This window comes from Bombyx mori, chromosome 8 (genome assembly GCF_030269925.1).
Source record: "Bombyx mori chromosome 8, ASM3026992v2".
NCBI lineage: Eukaryota > Metazoa > Arthropoda > Insecta > Lepidoptera > Bombycidae > Bombyx > Bombyx mori.
In genome coordinates this window covers 4,664,445-4,687,113 of record NC_085114.1, presented here as the reverse complement: position 1 = coordinate 4,687,113, position 22,669 = coordinate 4,664,445, and the positions used below count along the sequence as shown (strand labels likewise).

Here is a 22,669-nt window from a genome sequence, read left to right as displayed (position 1 = left end):
CACTCGTTAATAGCAACACTTCTGCCCGCCTCCCAGCATTGAGAGATCCTTTCGAACAAAACTACAAGTGAGATTTGGGTTGCATTCTTCCATACCGCGCTCTGCTTTCGCATCAACTTCAAACTCGATATGAGTACGATCGATTAAGCTACAGGGTGTGTGTTCGTGATAATGATTCTCCAGTGTCTGTTTGGCTTAAATTAATCATTAGGAGCTTTAATTTTAATTCGACTATGGGAGCGCTTTTTGCCGTTTGCTAATCATTATTTATTTATTCCGGCTACCAAAACTGTATTGTATACTGTAATAACTGAGACCCTAGAACTCTGTTTCGAAGTGGGTGGCGGCATTAACATTGTAGATGTCTATAGCCTCCGGTAACTATTTAACAAAAGGTGGGCCGTGAGCTCGTCCACCTATCTAAGAAATAAAAAAAAATAAAAAAAATTCAAGGCTCATGCAACAAACACACATTCTCAAGTTTACTGTGGTAGGACCACTTGTGAGTCCGCGCGGGTAGGAACCACCGCCCCGCCTATTTCTGCCGTGAAGCAGTAATGCGTTTCGATTTGAAGGGTGGGGCAGCCGTTGTCACTATACTGAGACCTTAGAACTCACATCTCAAGGTGGGTGACGGCATTTGCGTTGTGGATGTCTATAGGCTCCAGTGACTACTTAACAAGTGGCTGTGAACTCGTCCACACATCTAAACAATAATAAAATAAAAAACTTGATCAATGCAGCGATTCATGTATATTGAGACGTGGCAAGTATAATAGCTAGAACGCTTGTTATCATAGCTGTTTCAGTGTTTATGATTTTATTATTATGCTTGGAGTTAACCTGCCAATCCGAGCTCCATAGTTTGAAAAACGTGTTATTCTCTAACTTGGCTGCATCTTTGAACTATCTGTGTTGATAATTTTCCTTTTGAAACATCTTTGAAAACCCAATAGCGGCAAAGACGAATGTGAAATTTGAAGTGTGGATTAGTCGAAACACAATAAAACTGAAACTGCATTCTCGCATCTAACGGAGGGCAGTGACATTGTGTATGTAGTTTCCAGTAACCACTCAGCATCGGATGACCCGTTAGCTCATTAACGCATCAAAAAGTAAATAAAGAGTTATGACATAGCTTTTACTATTTAATTTTAATGATCCAATATGCTATCATTTACTTTTAAACATATATCTATCTATATATAAGTATACCTAGTTAAGTTCATGGTGTAGTCATCCTGAATTCATTTTCAATACCTGAAACCGAAATAGCAACTTTTAACCCTCAGACACAGCCTACTGAATTTCTCGCTGGATCTTCTCAGTGGGTCTCGTTTCCGATCCGGTAGTAGATTCTGCGAAGCACGGCTCTTGCTATGGTTCGTGTTAGCAACGTCGTCAGGTTTGAGCCCCGTGAGCTCACCTACTAGTTAAGGTTACGCTGAAATAGCCTCTCAAGGTTCTCAGCTAGGTAGGGAAAAAAAGCAACTTAAAACTGCCTTAAATTACATTCAAAACAATGTTCGTGTAGCACAAATTAATAAATTTTATATTTAAAATAGATACGTGAAGCCTCCGGGTAACCAATTTCCTTCGGAGACCCCACGTCACTTGAGCTTTTGCTAGGCAAGAGTAGTGTTGGCAAGTTCTCTCAAGTTGAGCCTCGTAAGCTCACCTACCCGTTTGCGTGTAGTCGGACTAGCCCTTTAGGCTACCTACGACCATACTAATAATAAAGTCGCTTGGTCTGATACATGGTATTGAATTAAGATATCAACATTAAAATAAAACTTAGTAATAACCGTTCAAATATACCGTGTACTAGATAGGCAGCGGCTTGGCTCTGCCCCTGGCATTGCTGACGTCCATGGGCGACGGCGACCACTCACCATCAGGTGGGCCGTATACTCGTCTGCCTACAAGGGTAATAAAAACAAAAATGTCTATAATTGACGTTTTCGGTAAGGTATGACAGTCATTACACGACACGAATGAGAATTGAATCTTAAATCTGTAGAGGCAATATTAGTGTTTTGTTTTCTATTTTCTATGGGCCTGCGTTCGAATATCACTTGATACTAATATACCACTTTGTTAATAGCTTGTCACTAAGGGATTTGCTCGATCTATGCTGCAGCGTAGAACTAGTTTAGTACAATGAATTGCAATCAACATTCAGCAAGCCAAGGCGACTGTCACTCATCGTTGAGACGAGAAGATGGGTTTATTCCTTTCCTATTACAAAAGATATTTGCATCCTCTGGCCTTTTTTTTTATTGCCCTTACCTATACGCAGAGAAAGGTACTGAGAAAAATACTAGGACCGGTTCAGAAAGATGACGGTTCTTGGCACGTCCGGAAAAACAAGGATGTTGAGAGGCTTTTTGGTGAGCCAAATATTCTGGGGGAGATGAAGGTATGGAGGCTCGGATGGCTCCGGCATTTAGTGCGTGTGGAGCAGGATCGGGCTGTAAAACGGGTGTAGGCGGGTGTACCGGAGGGACGCCGCCCCGTACGGAGGCCCAAGTACCGCTGGTCTGACGCTGTGGAAGGAAATTTACGTGAGCTCCAAGTGTCGGACTGGCAAGGTGTTGTGCAGCGCCGGGATGAATGGCAAAGCTTATTGTCGGAGGCCAAGACTCATTTCGGGGTCATAGCGCCAGCGCTGTTGTAGTAGTATACGCAGACGGACACATCCACCTCTTGGTGAGTGATTACCGTCGTTCATGGACATCAGCAATGACAGGCGCAGAGCCAAGCCGCTGCTAACAGTGACATCGACTGCATCTTATGATATCTGCCATTCGTAAATACGGTTTGCGAATAGCAGAAGAAATGATCTTCAGTGATAGCGTATGATAAAATACTAACATTTATACTATCTATTATTCCTAATGGAAAACTATTGAGTTAATAAATCAGTATCTATAATTTTTTTCTCTAATAGTCCTCACGACTTGGTGTTAAGCCAAATCCCACAAAGAATACAACGTAAATCCCATCAGAAATCTTGAGATATAGCATTAATATCTGAATTATATTGTAATTACAGCTGCACAAACGCGACTTAGTGGAAAAAGCAGAACACGGATACTTAACCTTGGGCGCAAAATGAGTTGCCTCATTATAGTTCGTAAACTGTAACCAAGTTTCATTACAATGGTCTTTACGCGCACATAGAAAAAAACACATTAATTTTATTTAAATAGATCGTTCAACCCTGACTTCGGTTGGGCTATCCTGAAATATTAAAATTTAAGGTACTCGCGCGCCACCTGTCCCGCTTTAGGGCCAGTGACCGTCCCTAACGAAATCCATGCATTCGTTAAAACACATCTGACGTCATCGAAAGCACGCTCACAAGTGTAGTAAGCTGGAAAACTCGACACTTGCAAACGCAAATCTTTATAGCCAATCGAAGGAATGACGAAGCGGAGACGGAAGTATTTTTGTATGATATATTTTTCTCTTTCAAACTACAAATGATTCTTTGGCAACTGAAATATGAAAATTTAAGGTACTCATACGCCACCTGTCGCACTTTAGGGCCAGTGACCTTCCCTAACGAAATCCATACATTCGTTAAAATGTATCTGACGTCATCAAAAGCACGCTGACAAGTGTAGTAAGCTGGAAAACTCGACACATGCAAAACGACTCGAATGCTTATCACTGGTGGTAGCGGTACTACTGGTGGTAGGACCTCTTGTGAGTCCGCGCGGGTAGGTACCACCGCCCTGCCTATTTCTGCCGTGAAGCAGGACTGCGTTTGAAGGGTGGGGCAGCCGTTGTAACTATACTGAGATGCTAGAACTTATATCTCAAGGTGGGTGGCGCATTTACGTTGTAGATGTCCATGGGCGCCAGTAACCACTTAACATCAGGCGGGCTGTGAGCTCGTCCACCCATCTAAGCAATAAAAAAAAACTTTACTATCGAAGGAATGACGAATATATTTTTCCGTTTCAAACCACAGATGATTGTGTTGTTCTTTGGCAGTTGCCGTTGAGGATCCCGGACGGCGCCAAGCTGTTTTACCCCTACTTGAAGACGTCCTCCCTACACAGGGACTTCCTGTTTGCAAGTGGCTCCGGTAAGTGCCTTTGTTTCAAAGCAATTGACTATACGCCTTTCTATACTTAAATTTTGTGATTCTAGAGGGATCTTGTTTGCATAAAGTGTACCACGTGCTAGCTCCCTGTCCCTGTACTCTTCCTAAGCTTGGTGTTTAATGAGCGCTGTGAAATTTGCTTCTTTAGGCATTTTGACAATAATTCTTAGGCGCCTTATAGTCGAAACCGTTTCTACTGGCGATCAGAAGAATCATATATTGGTCGTTAATGGATACATTTTGTTCATAGTTAATTCAATACGATTAGCTGCTACTTCGAGATTCCATAGAGAGCTTTATTGCACGAATAGATAGCAGCAGGGATTGGTGTTGAGACGAATACAATATTCTTGATGGGTAAGTTACTCGAGTGAAGCCCTCAGCGGTCAGCAGTAGCCCTGGCGACGCTGATGTCCATGAGTGTCTGTGATTATCAAGTAGTCCATACACTAGTTGTATCAATAAAAAAGAAGAAAACACAATTCTAGATATAACGAAACAGAAGCATTGCAGTATTTAGAGTAAGATATCAATTTTATTTTATTCAATTAAATTCGTGACATTATGTCATTGTATTGATACGTTGTCGTATGGCTATCGGCACCAATTACGGTTCTCCCCGAACCCGCCGCTTGCCACGAAGGGCTCTGTAAGTAAAGTCTGTAAGTAAACTAACACATATGCACAGCCCACTGAGTTTCTCGCCGGATCTTCTCAGTGGGTCGCGTTAACGATACGATAGTAGATTCTGCGAAGCACTGCTCTTGCTAGGGCTAGTGTTAGCAACGTCCTCAGGTTAGAGCCCCGTGAGCTCACCTACTCGTTGGGTTACGCTGGTATAGTCCCTAAAGGTTACCAGTTTAGGTAGGATAAAAAAGAACTGCTTTAATTAAAAAAAGGATTCATTAGATTTAAAATTAAATTAAATCCAGTGAAGATTTATTTTCACATTTGTCTAGTTGTCTTTTTTTTTTTATTGCCGTATAGGCAGACGAGTATACGGCCCACCTGATGGTGAGTGGTTACCATCGCTCATGGACGTCAGCAATGCCAGGGGCAGAGCCAAGCCGCTGCCTACCGTTTAATACTCTCCACAAGCCTCGTTTGAAGAAGGACATGTCATAGCGCTCGGGAAACACCGTGGAGGGGAGCTCATTCCATAGCCAGATGGTACGTGGCAAAAAAGATCTCTGGAAACGCACTGTGGATGACCGCAGTGGCTCCAGGTAGTATGGATGAACTCTACTCCGGTGGCGGGCGGTGCGATGGTAAAAGCGAGATGTCAGTATTATCTCGAACAATTCCTCAGAGCACTCCCCGTGGAACATATGGTAGTACAGTGTCTTCGAAGAATGACAAACAGAAAAAACGCAAAAAAAGGATATAACATTTTAATGCCTTTCAACATACTGCCCAATACACATGTGCTTGCTTACATAACCGTGTTCAAAAATGGCACATTCTTTTTTTTAAGAACAAACCTCTATTAATTTTTAAACAAATTTATTAAGCGAACAACTCAATCATCACATGAAAATGCATTCTAAATTTAACGTTGCGATGAAAAAAAATTTAAGCTATTGCATAGCTTAATCATGAAATTCCGTAACGAAAAAAACCAACACCCCCCCACTCCGCCTACCATGTAGCTCGCGTTCAACACATTCACACGTCGCGCTTGTGTAGTGTTTGTGAATAAGCGCGCGGCGTGACGTCGCACTGCATACGCATCATGAAAATCTCTCTCTCTCTTTCTATCTCTCTGGTGCGGTTTAGCTTATGAGTGTAAAGGGGACAGTTAATGTTTTACTTTTGTTAATTTTTATAAATATAGCGTGATCGTGTTTTATTATTGTTTTAATATTAAATTATCATTATCTAATTATAATTGCATAAGTTGAAAAAGAATGCTATGCAATAGCTTTACCGCGGCAGTTCCCGAGTGCCACACGTTTTTATTTTTTGTAAGTGGTGAAAGTTTATACGAAATTTCATTCGAACTTCCATTAAAAAAAACCTACTCGTGTATGTTTAAAGTAATTATAATGTCAATGAATAAATTATGAGGAGCATAATAACAGCTTTTCGTCCGTAACATCTGTGAAATATTTTATCTTTGATGTACAATCTATGTTTTTTTTTCTTTTTTTTTTTTGTATGCGCGGCCGCATTGTTTGGACCTTGTTGAGGTAAAAGTATTATTTATAAAATCAATTGAACAACGATTATCATTTGTCGTTAACGCGTTATTATCCAAGCTGTTTGTTTATTGGGTTTGCGGCAAAGTTCAGCCGGACCACCCATTTGGAGTAATGTTACTAATCTTTTCCATCTTTCGAACGGTTTTTTTTATTGCTTAGATGGGTGGACGAGCTCACAGCCCACCTGGTGTTAAGTGGTTACTGGAGCCCATATACAACGGCTGCCCCGCCCTTTGAACCGAAACGCATTACTGCTTCACGGCAGAAATAGGCAGGGTGGTGGTACCTACCCGTGCGGACTCATAAGCGGTCTTACCACTGCATGGGTAGGTACCACCGTTTTTAAAAAATGTACATATTGAATTTTACCGTTTCGTTTGTAACATTTAGACATTTTTGTCAGAAATAAACATACATACGTTAACTTGGAAGAATGCCAATAGCGTCAATAGTGTAGCTTTGCCTGTTTACATTGACTAGTGTTCGTTCAGTGATCGAAATTATTCTAAAATCACTAACAATTAAGAATTTTAAGAATTATATTTAAGAATCATATTTATTTTATGTATATCATCGAATACGCTAAACTTTAATTTTGTTAGGGAGATTCTAAAGCAAAAAACTGACTTCATCAAAAATTTTTCACTTTTTTTTAGGCCAAAGGATTTATTATAGAGACAAACAATGGACAACTGTTTTGTATGTACCTATTTAAGCAGGGATTTAAAAAAAAATACCATTAATACCAAAGATTGTAGCTATACTCCGAAAATATAATAATTAATGTAATGTAATAAACGTCATTTTTTCCCATTACAAATACGAGTAACATCCCACATGATGAAGACCGTAAAAACTATTAAGAAGTCTGTAACTATGTTTGTTTATGAGTTTTAAAGGCGAGTTATCGATATATAATACGTATTTTTATCGGTTAATCGATTAAGGGGATTAAGTTAGTAAGACTACGTCTTTAGATAGTTCGCCCGCTTGACATGTGTTATCGATTATTTTTTCGATCGTTATACCTCATAGTGCGAGTCGAATATCAAAATATTTTTGCCTTCGAATTAAATTAATTAATGGTCTACCCTGAATAATTTCATTGAGGTTTCATTAAACTTATTTAGATAGAGAAAACTATATAGTGATGTAATTTAATTAGATCTCAGTTCATCTCCACTAACGAGCTATTTATTGCGCTGCAAATCGACTAAGCAAGAACTTAGAAACGTATTCTAAGAACACTTACACAGTAAATGTTGCCAGTGTAATATTTAGAAGAAAAAAAAATGCTGACCATTTTCAAGAATAATGAGGAATATCCAACTAACCGGAGTCTTGCATAAAAATGACGTCATATCAACACTTTAGCGCTAAAGACGGGCAAGCAAAAAGCTTAGTCTCGCATTAAAAAAAAATCTGAACAAGGTGTTGGCAACAATGAGTAAGCGAGTACAGAGTAACCGAGCCTCGAGCGCCACAAAACAGGTTACCGGTAAAATTTCCTTCGTGACCACGCCGGTAATCGTTTTAAAGTCCATTTAATTAAATAATATCATAATCGATTTTTTATACTACTCATTACCGATTTTATCGTTATCAAACAATAAACTGTGTTATAAGAGAAATTACTATTAGTTTATTAGTTATACTCAATTCTTTTTGTGAAAATTATTACTTAGAGCATACGGGTGAAACTGCCAAATCCAAACGAAAAAGTTATAGTCTGGCAACACAGTATGGTTAGATAGTTTGATAGTATCGAGAATCGGGCATACAAACAGGCGTGATTAGATCGCCTCCGAGAACTGCCCATAAATCCAACCCTAAAACAACCGCTCTGTTTAGTTTGGAAGCTCCCATCCTAGTAATTATACAATAATTCATACTTTAATAAATACTAATAAATCTTTACTTCACTGCCGCGGCCGCACAGTATTATCCACCATTATTACACGATGTAATTACAACCAATAAATTACCAAATAATACATCAATCAGATGTGTTATAATTTTCTTATTATTACATAGGTTGTTTTTTTTTTCGTCTTATTGAACGTCGGGCAATTTTATTAAAATTATAATGCAACGCTCCGACTTAAATTGGGGTAGCTCCAGGCTAAACTTGCCTTTAATTATATACGTAATGTTTAATGATATATTCTTATAATAAGCTACCTGATCCCGTCTGTGGCATAAATCAAATATTTCATTAAAATCCGAAGAGCGCAACCCTTCATTTGGGTACTGTTATTAGGTTGCCCGGGAAGAATTGTTGGCGAAAACGACGTAAGTGTATTACGTTGGTCGCTCATTTTCATTGGGAATATAGCATTTTTGCGGTGACTTTGATTAATGGAATCGATTTGGCGCGATTTTTCCTTTTGGTCTGTTCCATTATTGGTTGTTCGGAACGCCGTTTGACTCACTCACGTTAGTAAACGCACATTTCAAAGTTTTTTATTGATTTTATTTTTACTTGGTCTTTTGATTCGAATCTTTTAACACGTATTTTAGAATAAACGACCTGTCAAGAGTCTACTATGTTTTCATATTTAAAGATTCCATGTTACTAGCTTTTAGAATCTAGAACACGAATAACTTTAATAACAATACATCTTCAATTGTATTATTTTTTATACATATTTTTAATTAATATAATAAGCATATACACTAGCATAGACAAGCATAGGTCATGGGCACCTACGATTTCATTTTAAAATACAAGCATACGTAATGTGAATTACCATCACGATCAACAAGCAATCTGTCTAAAATATAGTAAGTAGTACTTTTTGTGTCACCTATGTAGCTGCTTAAACCGCTTTTCCTCAGGTTAGAGCCCCGTGAGCATTTTTTTATTTTTTTTATTTCTTGAATTTGTGGACGAGCTCACAGCCCACCTGGTGTTAAGTGGTTACTGGAGCCCATAGACATCTACGACGTAAATGCGCCACCCATCTTGAGATATCAGTTCTAAGTTCTTAGTATAATTACAACGGTTGCCCCACCCTTCAAACCGAAACGCGTTACTGCTTCACGGCAGAAACAGGCGGGGTGGTGGTACCTACCCGCGCGGACTCACAAGGTCCTACCACCAGTAAAAAGCTGGAGCTCACCTACTCGTTCGGTTGCGCTGGCATAGCCCTTTAAGGCTACCAGATTGGGTAGGAAAAATAAAATAAACCACTTAATCGCTTTTCTAGAAACACTAATCCGTTATTTATGAGTTGCTGTATAGCCTTTTAAATCGCTCGCCTGAAAAAAAAAGTGTATGAAACTGAGAGAGCCGGAAATTGTAATATAAATCTATATATTAATACGTGAAGCAAAAACTTTGTATCCCTTTTTACGAAAATTGCGCGGACGGAGGAGTATGAAATTTTCCACACTTATAGAGAATATAGAGAAGAAGTGCACAATGCTAATTTTTTTTAAAATAATGCATAAAAGATACATTAATAGTTGCTACTTATTTTGTATTTAATTGCATATTTTTAGTATTTATTTGTATTTAATCGTATGTTAGTCTATCTTATATTGTATTTATTTTTCACATGTGTATTTATGTATATATTTTTATGTAAGTTTATTATGATATAGCACCGTCCAGTCCACTTATTCCTCTCCCTGCAAGGTTGCCTGGAAGAGATCGCTTTCAGCGATAAGGCCGCCAATTTATGTCACCGACTATTATTTGTTTTATTTGCTCACTCTGTACATATGGTGTTAAATAAAGTGTTATTATCATTATTATTATTAAATCAATTAAGAAAACATTACACACACTACATACCGTGTATTTGACGCACACACGCATGCATACTATTTATTGTCAAACTTTTGTTCTTGACGTCTGTGGTCAAATTGAGAATATATTAAATATTGTTTGTCTTTATTAAATTTTTTTTATAGAGTAGCCTTGGCGAAATTTGTGATTATAGAAGTATAAAATACAATCATAATAGTGTACAATATTCGATTCTCATCCAGCCTGACCTGAAAAAAGTTGTCTAGTAAAATTAAAACGAACTCAATGCTTACGAGCGTTTCAATGGTGTACAAGACAAATTGAATTTCCGTCATACGTATGTAAGTCAGTTAGCTATAGTATAACGCAATATATGTCTCCCTTGGTAACAAGGTGACACTTCACAAAGCTTGTACCCGTCATAAGTTATGCGAGTGTGGTCTTCGCTTACGTTCACGCTCGCTCGCAAAATTTTACAAAACTCCTCCTTAGGTTAACAAATTCAAATTCAAATTCAAAATCATTTATTTCAACTTAGATGTCAGTAGGACACACTTGTTGAATGTCAAAATACAAATAACAATGTTAACTCTACCACCGGTTCCAAAAAAAGCCACAGTCCTGAGAAGAACCGGCGAAACAAACTAACTGTAACTAATGTTTTGTATGTAATGTATGTAACTTAACTGTAACTGAAGGGTGGGGCAGCCGCTGTAACTATACTGAGATCTTAGAACTTATATCTCAAGGTGGGTGGCGCATTTACGTTGTAAATGTCTATGGGCTTCGGTAACCACTTAACACCAGGTGGGCTGTGAGCTTGTCCACCCATCTAAGCAATAAAAAAAACTATAACTGGAGCATCGCGATACGAATATGACATAGATTTTAATAATTTACACCTCTATTTTTAGGTTCTTCTGTAGGAACCTACCTTAAAGTATATGAAAACAGAATTGGAAGAATATTTCACGGCAATTATGCGACACGACAATATCCTTATCCACTCTCGGTGCTGTTGGATGTTATATAGATGGATGCTATATACTATGGATATTGGTGGTTATAATTTGCGTAATTACTGGTCGTAGGACGCCTTGTGAGTCCGTACGGGTAGGCACCATCATTTCCTATTTCTGGCCGTGAAGCAGTAATGCGTTTCGGTTTGAAGGGTGGGGCAGCCGTTGTACTATACTGAGAACTTAGAACTCATATCTCAAGGTGGGTGGCGGCATTTACGTTGTAGATGTATATTGGCTCTGGTAACCACTTAACAACAGGTGGGCTGTGAGCTTTTCCACCCATCTATGCAATAAAAAGAAATTAATCACAAGAGATCCTACCAGCAATAATTACGCAAATTATAATTTTACGGGTTTGATTTTTATTACACGATGCTATTTCTTCACCGTGGAAGTCAGTTGGGAGCGTTTGTTAAATACGTATTTCATTAGAAAAATTAGTACCCGCCTGCGGGATTCGAACACAGTTGCATCACTCGACGCGATTACACCGGACGTCTTATCCTTTAGGCCACGACGACTTGGCACGTGAGCTCGTCCAACCGTCTAAGCAATAAAAGAAATTCTACTAGCTCTAACACTAGCAGATGCCACGAGGAAGCTTGCATAGTTTCAGTGCAACACGTTTTCAATCCTGTGGTAGATTTACTAGCAATGATAATCGTTAGCAACTATCTGTCTCCAGGATAAGTCCTCGAGTTGGCCTATCTTAATTAAGCAGGGCATCCTGCATCCTGTAATTTCTCCACTCCACACAAAAAACACTAGCAAACAAGCAACCGATCTTAATAGCCGCAATCACTAAGTCTATACCAAAAATCTCAACTATCAACGTGGATAAGTCCTCGAGTTGGCCTACCTTAATTAAGCAGGGCATCCTGCATCCTGCAATTTCTCCACTCCACACAGAAAACACAAAAACAACCGATCTTAATAGCCGCAATCACTAAGTCTATACCAAAAATTTCAACAATCAGCCATTTTCAATCCTGTAGTAGATTTACAAGCAATGATAATCGTTAGCAACTATCTATCTCCAGGATAAGTCCTCGAGTTGGCCTACCTTAATTAAGCAGGGCACCCCGCATCCTGCAATTTCTCCACTCCACACAGAAAACACTAGCAAACAAACAACCGATCTTAATCGCCGCAATCACTAAGTCTATACCAAAAATCTCAACAATCAACGTGGATAAGTCCTCGAGTTGGCCTACCTTAATTAAGCAGGGCATCCTACATCCTGCAATTTCTCCACTCCACACAGAAAACACTAGCAAATAAACAACCGATCTTAATCGCCGCAATCACTAGTCTATATCAAAAATCTCAACAATCAGCCATTTTCAATCCTGTGGTAGATTTACTAACGATGATATTTTTTAGCAACTATCTGTCTCCAGGATAAGTCCTCGAGTTGGCCTACCTTAATTAAGCAGGGCACCCCGCATCCTGCAATTTCTCCACTCCACACAAAAAACACTAGCAAACAAACAACCGATCTTAATCGCCGCAGTCACTGGGCTATACCAAAAATCTCAACAATCAGCCATAACAATAAACAACGAATGGAACATTTCGTCGATTACATATTACGACTTCATTGTGCAGAGGGATGTGACTACTTACAATAATTGCACGAATCGGATCTGCTCAATTTGATAGTATAATAACATTACATCAAGTGCCGTCTTCCGAGGGGTCGACTGTTGGCTAGATCTAGATCCTAAAATATAGGTTGGATTGAATTAATGTTAGTTTTAAATTGGAGGATATAGTTTGTTTTAATATGTATTAGTTTCAATCATATTTATAAGCAAATGAAAAGTGATGTAGTTAATCTGGAGCTCTATATAATATGACGGTCTGTCTGTCATCTATATATTATTGAAGCAAAAACTTTGTACCCCTTTTTACTAAGATTGCGCGGACGGATTACAATGAAATTTTCCACCCTTATAGAGAATATGGAGAAGAAGTGCAGAATGATAATATTTTTTTTAAATTATGCATCAATAATACATTAAATCAATAAAAAAAAAATTACACACACTACCATGTATTTGACACACACACATTTAAATACTCTTCGTTTATGTCAAACTTTTGTTATTGCTTATAAGCAATCTGTCTGTGGTCAAATTGAGAATAGGTTAATATTGTTTATCATTAATATTATTTAATTTTGTCTATAGTGTAGTCTTGGCGAAATTTGTGATTAAAGAAGTATAAATAGTCTTTGACAATAAACCCATAATAATGTTCAAACTTATAATATCAATTAATTATAGTCGAGTTTCGACTACTGTGGGACCACTAATACAAATAAATACAATATAATCGGGATTTTTATAATTTCGAAATATTGAAAGATCTGATGTATTTGTTAAGTGAGTGTTTTTTTATTTATTGCTGAATTGGGTGGACGATCTCACAGTCCACCTAATGTTAAGTGGTTACCGGAGCCCATCAGTATTTTTCTCATAAATACTCTTAAAAGACCGTAGTTTATTTTTTTATTTTTTTTTTGTTTACCTATATTTTGACTACTATTAACAAAATTAATAAATAATTTGATCTTACTTTAAAAGATAGTTAATGTAACTGGTAAAAAACTAAAGAATATTGCAAATATGATTAATATTAAAAATATAACATTGTTAAACCTTTAAAACATTCTCCTGTAAAATTAGTAAGTTTTGAGTTTATACAGTTTTAATGCGAGAAGACGATATGTTCTTTTACAAGCTTAGACTAACAGACAAACCGTTAGATTAAGGGATATTAAAAGGGCACAACGTGATTGCAGCGTTACCTTGTGACTTGAGGTCAGTCTTGATTTAATTGTATTAGAATAACCTTAACGTTATTTACACCGGAAAGCTGGTTTGATTCACAGTTAGAGTAGGCAGAACGACGGTAACAATTTGTCTGGGATGAAAAGATCAGCTTACATACAATCTGAATACTTATGTTCGGTGTCAAATTCCCGACATAAATATTTAAAAAAAATTAAATATTTCAAATGACAACATTCCTTTAATTAATTTAAATATACTACATAATTAATACGTGAAGCAAAAACTTTGTATCCCTTTTTACGAAAATTGCGCGGACGGAGGAGTATGAAATTTTCAACACTTATAAAGAATATAGAGAAGAAGTGCACAATGCTAATATTTTTTTAAAATAATGCATAAAAGATACATTGAATCAATAAAGAAAACATTACACACACTACGTACCATGTATTTGACGCACACACGCATGCATACTATTTATTGTCAAACTTTTGTTCTTGACGTCTGTTGTCAAATTGAGATTAAATATTGATTGTCTTTGTTAATATTTTTTATAGTGTAGTCTTGGCGAAATTTGTGATTATAGAACTATAAAATACAATCATAATAGTGTACAAAGTTACAATTCCAATTAATTATAGTCGAATTTCGACTACTGCGGGACCTCTAGTACCTACTACATAAAGAATTCATATTTTTTTTTCGTATCGACATTTATTAGGTAACACAGTTGCGGAAGTCTCCCATGTTTTCAAAGATATTATTTTAGCTCACCGTTGTGATGTTATATATCTGATCGTAAAACATTAAATTAATATTGTCGAAAGCATCGGTAAATTAAAATCGACGTTACAAAACAGATTAAAATAACAACGTACTATTAATTAATATTCATTTGTACTCTCTAAGCTCACGTTATCTATATTATAGTTATTTCATTATAGGTAATTAAGATCATATCTTTACATATAAGAAGCGTGCGGTGGGCCACACACGTGTGTACGAACCAAACCCTAAAGTCATATCAGAATAATAATGATCAATGTAGTTAAGAATGTGTATTTAATCAAAGTAATATTTTGTTTTAGGGATGAGAGACAAGTCGCAGCCAAATAAGCTTTGCTTATTTCGCGTTTTATTTCTTTAACTGTTTTTGAACTTATACTTCTTTAGGCGCGTTATGAAAAATTGATGAGAGTGAAATTTTACGATGCGCGCGCACCGTGACACAAAATTAACAGAATGAAGTTGCCCACTAAATCGCACATTACAATACGACCGACGGAACTTGGCGAGTCTGAATATAGCCGCAGGTGAACTTTCGCGCATGTACACTCATAAAAAAATGTGTTATTAGCATTCATTTTTTAGTAATATAAATGACAAAATTATTATTTAATATAATTCATACTAAATATTATTAAATTATGAACGTTAAATATTTATTATTAATTATTTAATATTAAAAAAAAAAAGAAATAAATTTAATAAAAATAAAGTATAACTTCTTACGCGCGTACATAAGTACACGCACCCTTTTTTTATTATTCTCAATTTACATTTATTCGATTTTCTGGAGTATGAAGAATTTTAAAGCTTAAGGTCGTAAAAATTCCGAATTTGAATGACACAAAATTTAATCACAATAACAGCATTTTATTTAGAATTGCAGTAGAGGGGTAGTTTTATTTTAGTCTCTTTAAGCGCTGGTCTTCATGCGCTTTGCCATCCCTATTATAGTCGAACAGCATTTTAACCGCAATGCTATTACACTTCTGTTGTTGTACAAATGATTTCCTAAAATGTTCTGCCATGTTACAATATTACTATTAACATTTTGCTTAACGTGAATAAATTGTAAGCTTTTTTTATTGAAAACTATACTTAAGACCTTAGAACTGATATCTCAAGGTGGGTGGCGCATTTACGTCGTAGATGTCTATGAGCTCCAGTAGCCATTTATACACTACTACTACTTAAAAAAAGTAGAGGAGGATTAACAGACTTACTGTTGGTAGGACCTCTTGTGAGTCCGCGCGGGTAGGTACCACCGCCCTGCCTATTTCTGCCGTAAAGCAATAATGCGTTTCGGTTTGAAGGGTGGGGCAGCCGTTGTAACTATACTGAGATCTTAGAACTTATATCTCAAGGTGGGTGGCGCATTTACGTTGTAGATGTCCATGGGCTCCAGTAACCACTTAACACCAGGTGGGATGTGAGCTCGTCCACCCATCTAAGCAGTAAAAAAATATATACTTAAATTGATTTCCGAACCCTAACACAATTAGCTATTAGAAAAAAACAACGATTGATACAATATGATGAATGGGGATAATGTTTATTTGTTTTTTTATTAAATTTGCGTGGATTTCGTGATCATCCATCTCTAATCAAGTTCACAGACCACCTGGCTTAAAGCAACCGAAGTCCATAGATAAACACGACTTGTATTGTACAACAGCTCCTCCACTCTTCAAACCAAAATATGTACTTATACAGTACATAAAATAATGAATATAACTTGAATAACATTTCAATTGAATACTAAGTACCACTAACAAGCAATCCATAGCAAAATACCACTAGGGTTGGCCTGACATTGAGCTCATTACTTTTGCTGACTGCTCCAACAATACTGAATTCAAATACTACAGCACTACTGTAAAAGGCTTTCAAATCTCGTTTGAAGGACGCGCTGTGGGAAATGGTAAGGTGAGACGATATCGCAGCCGGACGTGGCTAAAATTACGTCTCGTACATGCCAAGCGAGGCTTCTTGTATGTTAGTATTTAATCAATCACTGAATTATTGAGCTCGTGAGGATTTTGGTTTAATATCTGTATGTGTTTACAAAATGTCTTTCGGTTCAGTGCGCCTCTTAGAATGGACCTCCTCTAACCATTCCATATTCCATTATTAGTCTTTTTTTATTTATTGCTTAGATGGGTGGACGAGCTCACAGCCCACCTGGTGTTAAGTGGTTACTGGAGCCCATGGACATCTACAACGTAAATGCGCCACCCACTTTGAGATATAAGTTCTAAGATCTCAGTATAGTTACAACGGCTGCCCCACCCTTCAAACCGAAACGCATTATTGCTTTGCGGCAGAAATAGGCAGGGCGGTGGTACCTACCCGCGCGGACTCACAAGAGGTTCTACCAACAGTAAGTCTGTTAATCCTCCTCTACTTTTTTTAAGTAGTATAGTGTTCTTTTGTTTCAAATCGATGAATTAATAAATAATAATAATAAGTTTATATCGCACCCGGTGTAGTTATTACCGGATACCATGAACAACAACCTGAAAACTGCTGCTTAATGTGCCGTGTAGGATAAACATACGGTTCCCCGGAATGGTCACTGTCGCTCATGGGCATCAGCAATACCAGGTGAGCAGTCAAGCTGTTAAAGGTATTTAACTGTAATTTGACTTTTACGCGGCAGAAGTAACAAAGATAAGCTCACCCGGGCGTACGATACTAAAGTTCTTTTTATTAAACACATGTTACATTAACATATTGGTATTCCCCAAGATGAAGCCACTTTGCGATTTAATCGAAGTTAAAACCAAAATTGAACTTAATGCGCTAACTTTAAAGACGGTTTTATTTTGACGCACGTGCAAATATAATTGTTGTATTACTTCGTTACGTACTAAGTTTTTCTTATGTTTTAATTACTTACTCAGAATAAGAACAATCAGTTCATAGTATTGTAGTCGTCATTAATGATGTTTTATTTATAAGTGTTGCTTTTTTTGACATTGTAGAATTAGTTTTCCAAAAGGCCTTATGTATCCCGAAATTTACGCCATGGGCTCTTGTACGTAAAACCGAGTGTACCTTGAAGCTAGGCTATGGATATAGTTTTGAAATAAAAAACACTGAGTATTCATGTGTCCTTATGGGCCATCAGCTTTAAGCCGATACTCCCCGGTACCTAACGACGTGATATCAATGAACCTCTAAAATAATACCACCATTGTATTATTATCGTTAAATAAGACGCAATTTTTCTCGGCCACCGTTTGATGAGTATAATTACTGGTAATTACCTAATTTACCTCATTAAATTTTTTCGCATTGTAATTGTAATCTAGTAATTTTTTGCAAAAATCAGACTTTAATAATGTCTAAGTAGTGTGTAGAACAAGAAACTGTGTCCAAAACGGCAATGAAATTCATATGAACAGTATGTGATGTTTTGTAAAGTGTATTAAATAGACAATGCTTGAGATTCGCGTTCTTTAGTTGATAATAATATCGCAGTGGATTTATAAAAGGATTGTTTAACGTTATTTATATTGATGTCCTCAAGCTGCGTCAAAATCTAGGTCGGTAGTTTTGAGTTATACAACCTGCAAATCTTCAGTACTTTGATAAGCTTTTGTAAATTCGTCTATGGACTTTCAAATTCAGAATCCAATTTTTATGTTTTTGGTTTAGTAAATCACGGGATATTATTATATATGCGGAACTTCACTTAGTTTACTTGAAATGCTCTGTTAGCATGATTTATGTAAACAAACGAAACAACAGTTTTATGAGTTCGTTGAATGTCTGGAGGACGAACATATTCGACGTTAAGCATGTAATTATCTTTATTGTTCTCATCTATATTTAATTTTGTTCTTGAAATTTTACAAGTTTAAATGAAGGTTACCATTGCGATCATTGTAAAATTAATTTAAAACAAAAAATTAGTACTTAATTGTAAATTAATCGTCAGTTGATTAAGATTAACAGCACGAACAAAATGGTAGGTATTGTTTTAAGAAGCCGCACAATTTGAATTCGAAGCTGGTATTTTTCATTTTTCATTATTATTATTATTATTATTATTATTTTGTAATTGTATTTTTTGACTTGTTTTTTCGTTTATTGCAAATATTGTTAAATATTAAAAAAAAAAAATTGAGAAAAAAACAAAAAAAAAGCCCGCTGAGTTTGTTTCGCCGGTTCTTTTCAGGACTGTGGCTTTATTTGGAACCGCTGGTAGAGTCAACATTGTTATTTATATTTTGACATTCAACAAGTGTGTTATACTGACATCTAAGTTGAAATAAATGATTTTGAATTTGAATTCGAAACTAGGACAACTATTGTCTTAAGACAGTTTATAAGCAGCGATATTTTCGGCTGAATTATTAGAGACTGGGCTGCAAAATCGGTTGACCACACTTATGAGCGTATGCTAAGATCACAGATACATTCGTAGATCAAAACGAAAGAGCTAATAGTTTCATTGAAAAACTGTCATGACTTTCTTTGAATATGCTCAATTGGTCCGATCCACCATTACTGATACAGTTTCGCACAACAAATCCAATTGACGGCGGACTCTCCGAAAGCAGTGAGTTTACTGGTGGTAGGACCTCTTGAGAGTTCGCACGGGTAGGTACCACCACCCTGCCTATTTCTGCCGTGAAGCAATGATGTGTTTCGGTTTGAAGGGCGGGGCAGCCGTTGTAACTATACTTGAGACCTTAGAACTTGTATCTCAAGGAAGGTGGCGCATTTACGTTATAGATGTCTATGGGCTCCAGTAACCACTTAAGCCCAAGTGGGCTGTGAGTTCGTCCACCCATATAAGCAATTAAAAAAAAGGAGCACAAAGCAATTGCATATATGTACCTACATATTATCGCATTACGAACGATCGTTAAATTCGAATCATAAACTGGCAGCTACAGTTTATATTTTTAACAAACTGAAGACAAAAAAAAAGCAACACTCGCTTTCTGAATTAAAATCGCTAATGACTGAGACCATTAAGTTAATCATTTTAATTAGGAGTTGCATTTGTGTTCTGTCGGGGAGTAGAACCCGGGGTGTGGGGGACGGCGTGCGTTTGAAAATATCATTTCCACTTTTTGTTGGTATTAAACAAAACAACAACAACAAAAAAAACATATCGCGTGAACAGCTGTTTAAGCTTCATTGGAAACATAAAATTTTATTTAGATACAAATAGGTGATTCAATAAATAATAAAATAAATAAATAAAAAAAAAGCCTTTTATTTCGTACAAGTGACATCAAAAATTAACAAAAACAAAACATTAATGCAATTCCTAACTAATAAAATTAAATACTGTATCTGTTGTATAATATAAGGTATTATTTCCCACTTGCAAGAACCCCTCCTCGGGTAAAGGCCTCCTCCAAGGATAGCCAATCTTCTCTGGATTGCGCAATTTTAATCCAATTTGTAGTTGCTACTTTCTTTATATCATCTTCCCATCTAGTATATGGTCTTCCCCTCTTTCTTTTTCCTAGTGGACCCGTCCATGTTGTTACCTTTTTTGTCCATCTCTGGTCCTGAAGGCGTGCAACATGTCCAGCCCATTGCCATTTTAAAGTTAAAGCTTGAACTAGTACATCAGTTGCTTTGCTAATTTTTCTGATTTTTGAGTGACGGATTTTCTGTATTTTCTTTAAAAGGTGATTCAATAACAGCTTATTATTCTTACAATTTATTGTATTTTGCTTTGAAAACAGTTACTAGCGTTGTTTTTGTAATCATTTACCACATTGAGATTTTCCGGGATAGGCGAGCTTAGAGACGACTAAATTACAATTAAATTAAACAAACCATCATGAATGCCTTAGAGAACATTTGATGATTCCTGTACAAGACATGAAAACATATTAGGTACAATATCATAACGAGGATTCATGCGATTAAGATAAAAAATTTACAGTTGTTATACTCGTAGTATTCCAAGGAAGATCTTATACAGATATCTTATAAATCTATTCTGGGTTCACAGTTCAGCGATATACACAGTTTTCGTACGCACCTATGATACAATACCATTCGTATTATTTATGTATGTTTCATTCTCATCCTTTAATAATAATTAATAAGCTTAATAACATAGTGTTTCAATTTTAGCAAAAACTGTTGCTGCGGCAACGATTCTTTATTATATTGTAAATAATTTTAGCCGAAATTATGACACAATTAAAATTGAAATATAGGCTAAATATCACGTTGTTAAATTTATCTATCTTCTGCTTACATAGTTTCAACGTTTCCAAATTAGACCATGGAAACATTTATAATAATAAAACAAAACCAAATGAGCAGGAAGCATAATAATTTAATTGGGTACAAATGTAATTACATATTTTAAAAAAGAGTTCCAATTTAAATGAAGCAAAAACCCCTTCATTTGGACTCGCTGTCTTCGCCAGTCGTGATTTCGTGAAGGATGTGTCATGAAACTACGAAATGTTTGGATAAGCCGTATCAAAAACGCTTTCGTTGTCATCAGATTATTTTCTGTTATTCATGTTGTATTACTAATGTGATTGATGAGACTGATTGATGAGACTATTTTGTTGAGCTCATTTGGTTTTTCAAACATAAGATACAAGATAAGTTCTTTTTTTTCTTGCTTAGATGGGTAGACGAGCTCAGAGCCCACCTGGTGTTAAGTGGTTACTGGAGCCCATAGACATCTACAACGTAAATGCGTCACCCACCTTGAGATATAAGTTCTAAGATCTCAGTATAGTTACAACGGCTGCCCTACCCTTCAGACCGAAACGCATTACTGCTTCACGGCAGAAATAGGCAGGGCGGTGGTACCTACCCGCGTGGACTCACAAGAGGTCCTACCACCAGTACAAAGTTTTTGTTTGATTTATATTTATAAATCCAGCTGCACAAAACTACAAAGGGTTCTTGGGTTAGTCGCTGCTAACATGAGGCATATCATTGTAATTGTTCTAAAGACGAAAATTTATGATAAATCCTTAATTCACAAAACATGCCTCCTCCATTAATTTATCAGTCCTTGTCGCAAAAAGATACGAACGGACATCTGAATAGGGTCTCATTATCTTTAATTATATACCAATTCTTCGGCGAAAGGGTGCCCCGATTTCTTCAATTAATGTTAAACGAATATAGTATTTAATACGATCTAAATAAAGTTCATTAAAACCGTTTGTAATATCAGTTATATCAACAGAAATTGCAATTAGTCTTAGCTGTGTTGGATTAGGTAAAGGCTTCTAAAATACTTTGTTTGTGTGTTTATTTAGACAAAGGAAATTATATTTTGAGTGAGCTCAAAGTAGGTACCTACTATTGTATTAAAATAAATTATATTATGTCTTAAATTTCATGTCGTTCATTTTACCATTACTGGGACATGTGGTTTTGAAAAACCACATCAGAAGAGTGTTGTAACTGCGTAATTTTAAATCTGTAGAGTGATTCACACACCACACTTTAACTAAATTTTATGACACGAATTTAAATCTAATATTGCTTTCAAATTAATATTATTTAAAAAAATTGCAATGCTAGTTTTCAATTCAATTCAAAAATACAGACTTCACGATTATCATCTACCAGGTTTGTTACTTAGTAATTATATCGTGCAGTCCGAACTCTCAGTCGTACACCCGCCCTCAAACGCGACTGTCAATAAACATTATGAAGCGCTATACAAACAAAGTGACATCTCATAATTTCGATTCTAATTACGTTTAATGTCGGGCTGTTATTTTTTCGAGTTTTAATGCTCGCTCGCCATAAAAAGATAATCACAAAAATAATTGAAACGAAATAATAAAGGTCGGGGGTGGTGGGAGCGATTATGGGGGGCAAAGGGGGATAGTCGGCGTATTAAAGCCTAAATAATCAACATAATTACACTTTTTACCTCGGATTCCCCTTTCCACCCTAATAAGTGTGCTTCTGTTATTTTTTCCGATAGTTAATGCAATTTCCGTTTTTGTTTTGTGTGTTTTAAGTGGCTATAT

At 36.5% G+C, this 22,669-nt stretch overlaps 1 protein-coding gene across 5 annotated transcripts in view; it reads left to right on the top strand.

Moving 5' to 3' along the window:
- LOC101737716 (POU domain, class 6, transcription factor 2) overlaps positions 1 to 22,669 on the top strand; it is a 204,219-nt gene that overhangs the window by 12,636 nt on the left and 168,914 nt on the right. For all 5 annotated transcript variants that reach the window (XM_038012279.2, XM_038012283.2, XM_038012280.2 and 2 more), the window contains exon 2: positions 4,003 to 4,096. The gene's annotated coding sequence lies outside the window, so the exon portion shown is untranslated. The remainder of the gene's footprint in view (positions 1 to 4,002; positions 4,097 to 22,669) is intronic.